Raw genomic sequence first — 6598 nt, 5'->3', positions numbered from 1 at the left:
ACACCTATACTTGGACCAAGAGACAGTCATCAGAACAGAGCAAGGAGACACTGCATGGTTCAAAAGTGGAGACTAGAGTTGATAGACTCCAGAGAATTTTTTTCACCTTCCATCTTCTTGCCTTATGTACAGGCTGGTCCTCTGCCAACAGCTGCTGATGAAATAGCTAGGGATGGGTAATGGAAGCTACAGATAATATTCTTGATATCCTCCCACAACTCATCTGGCCTTCACTAGTTAGTGTTCAAGATCTCAAACCTGTTCCTGAGATGGCTTTTTTAAATTTTATCTTTTTTTATAATTTAATGAACATTTACAGAAAATTTGGATTTCCATTCATTCATTGCTGCACTTCTGTCCCCGCCCAGCCCTCTCCCCCCGCCCCCCAGTTCGCTCCTCTCTTTCAAAAGTAGAAGAAAGACCCCCTCCCTGGTACACAATCCCCCTGCCCCAAGTACATTCCACTATGCAACCTTAATTGTGGACTCTTGTGATAACCATAATATCATAATACCATAACACACTACATCGCTTTTAAATTACTCAGTCTCTCTTGGACCAGGAGACAGTCATCAGAACATAACAAGGAAACACTGAAACACTGCATGGTTCAAAACTGTGAAGGGTTTGCATCAAGGATGAGTCCTATTTCCCTCTGTTTTCAATCTATATGCAGAACTGATTATCCAGGAGACTGGGCTCTATAAGGAGAAGTATGGCATCAGGATTGGAGGTGGACTCATCAACAATCTGTGTTAAGCAGATGACACAACACTGCTTGCTGAAACTGAGGAGGACCTGAAGCACTTGCTGCAGAAGGTCAAGAACTACAGCTTTCAATATGGATTGATGCTCAACATCAAGAAAACAAAGATTCTCACCACTGGGCCAATTAGCAGCATCATAATGGATGATAAAGAGATTGAGATTGTTGACAGCTTCAATTTGCTTAGCTCTACAATCAACACTCTTGGTACTAGCAGTCAAGAAATTAAAAGACTAATTGCAATGGGAAAGTACACTGTCAGAGACCTCTCCAAAGTACTGAAGAACAAAGATGTCAGTCTGAAGACTAAGGTGCATCTGATACAGGCCATGCTCTTTGCAATTACTTGCTATGCATCAGAGAGCTGGACTATGACTAGGGATTATAGAAGGAGAGTTGATGCCTTTTAGCTGTGGTGCTGGAGAAGAGTATTGAATAAACCATGGACTGCTAGAACAAACAAGTCGATCCTAGTGAGGGTGAAGCCAGACTGCTCCTTGGACGCAAGGATTCTGAATCTTCATCTGACATACTTTGAACATGTTGCAAGTTGGGATCAGTCCTCAAAGAGGGACATCATGCTTGGGATGGTGGAGGGATAGCACAGGAGAGGAAGACCTTTGATGAGATGGACTTATTCAATCACTGGGGTAATGGTGACAGATGTGTCAGAGACATTAAGACTGGCACAGGGTAGAGCAGTGTTTAGAGCTGTTGTACATAGGGTCGCTGTGAGTTGCAGGTGACTCAATGGCACATAACAACAGCAACATTAATTTTTGGTACTTTCCAAAAAATATTACTTCTGTGAGAAAATTCAGTTTAAATTATGAAGAATTTGGTATATAGAAGGGAGAGTTTATACAGGAGCCTTAGCTCCATTTCTATTCTTTTTCCTTATTTTTTTAATTGTAATTGTTATTTTAACAAAAGTTTACAGAAAAGTTGATTTTCATTCATTCATTGTTTCACTGAATAAATGTGATTTTCATTCAAAAAAAATTCTTAAAATTTATGAGAAAGGGGTAGAACAGCCAAAAAGTCCTTTTTCTCCTTTCTCCATTTAGTATTTATTACCTTTTGAAACATAATTCATTTAGTTATAAATCTGTATAAATGACCCTTTAATATAGGTTTAACATATATTTAATATAGGTTAACAATTGACTTACAAAATTTCTGAAAATTTATCAGTCATCTCTTTTATTTTTAGCACTAATTTTTTAAATTTTGTTTCATTCATGTTTAAAATGAGAAAAAGGAAGAACAAGCTGTTTACGAAAATATATAGCAATTGTCTTTAAGCATATGAAAAGAAGTCTGACTTCATTTGCAACAAGAGTAGATTGAAACTGCATCAAGAATTGTGACACATAGCAGTCCAGTTCTGCCAGCTCCATTTGTTTAAGAGGTTGTCATTTCCCCATTAGATAGGATTTATTTCCTTGTCAAATCTCAGTTGACCATAGATAGCTGGGTCTATTTCTGGGTTCTCAATTCTGTTCCACTGATCTTTGTGCTTGTCTTTATACCAGTACTATACTGTTTTGGTTACTACCGCTGTAGTAGATTTTGAGGTCAGGAAGTGCTATACTCCCCACTTCATTTTTGTTTCTCAGAAGAGTTTTGCTTATTCAGGGTCTCTAGTCTCTCCAAATAAACTTGACAATGGGCAAAGTTTAACAGGACAGCAAGCAATAAATGTTGGAGAGGATGTGGTGAGATAGGGACTCTTACACTGTTGGTGGGATTGCAAACTGGTACAACCACTCTGGAAGGCAGTTTGGCATTTCTTCAAAAGAAATTCCACATGACCCAGATATTCCATTGCTTGGAGTATACCCCAAGAAAATAAGAACTGAGGCTCAAAAGAAAACTTGTATACCAATGTTCATAGCAGCATTATTCACCATCGCAAGAACATGGAAACACTCCAGATGTCCAACCACAGATGAATGGATTGAGAAGTTGTGGTATATTCATACAATGGAATACTACGCAGCATGCAGGAACAACAATTTTGTATATTACTACCTAGCTTGGGAGGGACTGGAGAGCATTATGCTGAGTGAACTGACTCAGTCCCACAAGGACAAATACTGTATAAAACCATTATTGTAGAATGAGTATGAAGGTCCAAGGAAGGGGTAAGGGGGGAAATAGAGGGGTGAGGATGGGGAGCTGAAGTGTTGCACAATTCGAGGGGTGGGTGAGGTGAAGAAAATGGGAAGGAGCTTTTGTGAAAAACAATGTATTTACACTTTGCAAATAAATCAGAGTAATAAAAAATTTAAAAATTTTAATAAAGGAATTCTGGCATAGGTAAAAATGAGTGTATAAGGTTAACAATAGAGAATATTTAGCACATGGGAATTGTATGTATGATCTTCCTATCTTTTTGGTGAGTCTAAAATCCCAAGGTTTTTGTTTTGTTAATTTATTTTAAATATTGAGAAAAACATTTTTTTTCACCCAGCAGATTGCCATTAAATTCAAAATCTTGACAATATGCTCTGTAGGCCAGGCAGTAGACAGTCTTAGTCTTATGGAAAAAACTTGCTAATAGTTAGGAAAACTTCATAATTATAGATCTACCCTAGAATTGACTTATAATTTCCTAACTGAAGTTATGGCTAACCTGAGAAGAATGGGAATCCCAGAACACTTGATTGTGCTCCTTGAAACCAGGAAGCTGTTGTACAAACAGAGCAAAGTAATACAGACTGGTTCAAAATCAAGAAAGGAATGTGTCAGGAATGTACCCTTTTTCCATACCTCATCTATCTATATGCTGAACAGATCATTTTTTAAAAGGCTGGACGTTATGAAGAATGTGGCATCAGAAGTGAAGGAAGACTCATCAACAACCTGTGTTATGCAGATAACACAACCTTGAATGCTGAAACTGAAGAGGACTAAAGCATTTTCTGCAGAAGCTGAAGGACTGTAGCCTTCAAAATGGATTTTATCTCAACACTAAGAAAACAAAAATTCTCACCACCAAGCCAATCGTGATACGTGGAAAAAACATTGAAGTCATTAATGCTTTCATCTTGCTCAGATCCACAATTAAAACTAGCACTAGCAATCAGAAAATCAAGATGAGTTACACTGGAAAAATCTACTGTCAAAGACCTTTCCAGAGTGCTAAAAAGCAATAAATAATGACTGTCTAGAGACTAAGGTTTGCCTGATCCAGGCCATGGTCTTCCCAGGTCCTCGCTATTGATCTCAGAGTTGAACAATAAATATGGATGACAAATAAGAATCAATGCCTTTGTACTCTGGTGCTAGAGAAGAGTATTGAACATACCATGGGCTACCATGAGAACAAAGAGGTTAGTCCTGAAGATGATGAAATCAGGTTGTTCCTTGGAGGCAAGGATTTTGAAACTCCATCTCTTTCGCATTGAGCATGTTGTCAGAAGGGGTCAGTCCTTGCAGAAGGACATCATGCTTGGAAGAGTGGAGGGACAGCGCAGGAGAGGAAGAACCAGGATGAGATGGGTTAAGCTGGCTCAGGATAAGGCAAGGTTCAGAGCTGTTGTTCATAGGGTTGCTATGAGTCACAGTCAACTCAATGGCACATAACTACAACTTGTTGTTGTTATGTGCCGTCGAGTTGCTTGCGACTCATAGCAACCCTGTGTACAATAGCCCTAAACCCTGCTCTGTCCTGTGCTAATCTCACTGTCTCCAACACCCCCTTCTTAATTATCCCAGTCACTGACTTAATCCACCTCAGAGAGGGCTTCCCCTCCTGCACTGTCCCTCCACCCTACCAAGCATGATGTCCCTCTCTTAGGACCTGTCTCTCCTTACAACATGTCCAAAGTATGTCAGATGAAGCCTTAGAGTCTTTGCCTCCAATGAGCAGCCCAGGTTAACCCTCTCCAGGATGAACCTATTTGTTTTCTTAGCAGCGCATGGTACATTCAATACTTTTCTCCAGCACCACAGCTCAAAGACATCAATTCTCCTTCTATCCTCCCTAGTTATTGTCCAATTCTCTGACACATAAAAAAAGATTGACAGACCATGGCCTGTATCAGACGCACCTACAATATAGCTTTAAGGAAGCTCTGGTGGCTTAGTAGTAAGAAATCATGCTGCCAAATTGAAGGCACATTGTTTGCATCTACCAGCTGCTCTGGAGGAGAAAGATGAGTAATCTCTTCTTGTGTGACTTACTGCCTCTGAAAATCCACTGGATTGTCAACTAGGAGTCAATTCTGACTTGACAGTACCTGACAACAACAACATATCCCTTCAACCACAAGAAACAAGAAAGAAAAGAAAAAAAGAAACAAGAAAGAGCCACAAAGTTATACATTGTGGATTCACATATAATAACAACAACAGTATAATAAAGAAGAGGAAAATCAATTATATGCAAATGAAGAATCAAATTATATCCATACAAAGCAGGACCTTTCAGCTCTAACAGAGAATAAGAAGGATCTTTGTAAAGTAGTATAGAACAACATTCAGGATAAAAGGCAAGGTTTTAAAAAAAATACAGAATATTCTAACTTCTGAGCAAGAAGTACTAGGAAATAGCCTATGTATGTATTTCCTTCTTTTTGTAAAGAAATGCAGAAAGGCAAATAGCACTGAAAATGTTTACTATAGAATGTCGATAAGAACATGATAGAAAGGGGAGGGATGGAGTGTGTTATCTCTGAGAACAATTTTTTATCTGAATTTGACTTTTGAATCATGGAAATATACATATTCAAAATAAAAAAAATACATTAAAAAAAACTAAACATTCACACAAACCATAAAAAAGCAAAACAATGTGTTATCTCTCTAGCCCTCTCGTTGGCTTTGAGTAGGTCTCTTGCAAAGCACAGCTAATACTCCGTTGGGTTTCAGAGGCTGCAAACTGCAGGGGAAGAGACGGCCCATTTTTCTCCCTCTGGTGGATTCAAACCACCAGAGAAGCCTGTCCTCTGGGTTGGCAGCACAAGTCCCTATGGATGGCGGATGTTCCCAGAGCTACCTAATATGTTGTTGTGATGGATCAGTACTGCCTAGTTGACTATGACTCCTAGTGACCCATTAGCAACCAACCGGAACTTGCCCCATCTTGCACCATCCTCACATTCTCTGTCATGCTCAAGTCTATGGGGAAATCACTGGGTCACTCGATCTGTGGAGGGTCTTCCTCTCTTTCTCTGATCCTCCACCTTTCCAAGCATGATGTCTCTGTCCAAGGATTGGTTCCTCCTGAGAGTATGTCTGAAGGAGGTGAGACAAAAAGTTCACCATCTTTGATTCCTTATTATAGAAACATATATATTTTTATATATTGTATATATATATGTATTGTATATAAAATAAATATATATATATTGTGTGTGTATATATATATAGTGTGTGTGTATATATAGTGTGATTGTATATAGTGTGTGTGTATATATACAGTGTGTGTGTGTGTGTAGAGAGAGAGAGAGAGAGTGTGTGTGTGTGTGTGTGTGTGTTCGTGTATAGTAGTTTGGAAGCAGTGACACTCCAAAAGCAAGGTGAGTCCACTTAGTGGACAAAACTTTGTTTCTAAATTTCATTCTGTAATAATGAGAGCGAGAACTCTAATAAGATATAACTGAATATTGATCAGTTGTTATGTGTACTGTCAAGTTGGAACTTACTCATAGCTGACCCTAAAGCAAGTTCTCAGAGGAAGTAAATCACATGGGATGAGATTACCCATCCTTCTCCCATAGAGTGGCTGGTGTGTTCAAACCATTGTCCTTTGGGTTGGCAGCACATGCAATACTTCAGTAAATATATCTCTATATCTCTATTTCTCTATCTCCATCTTTTATC

This window comes from Elephantulus edwardii, unplaced genomic scaffold (genome assembly GCF_000299155.1).
Source record: "Elephantulus edwardii isolate Elephantulus edwardi_28Jun2011 unplaced genomic scaffold, EleEdw1.0 scaffold00396, whole genome shotgun sequence".
NCBI classification, from domain to species: domain Eukaryota; kingdom Metazoa; phylum Chordata; class Mammalia; order Macroscelidea; family Macroscelididae; genus Elephantulus; species Elephantulus edwardii.
This window is presented reverse-complemented; position numbering follows the sequence as displayed.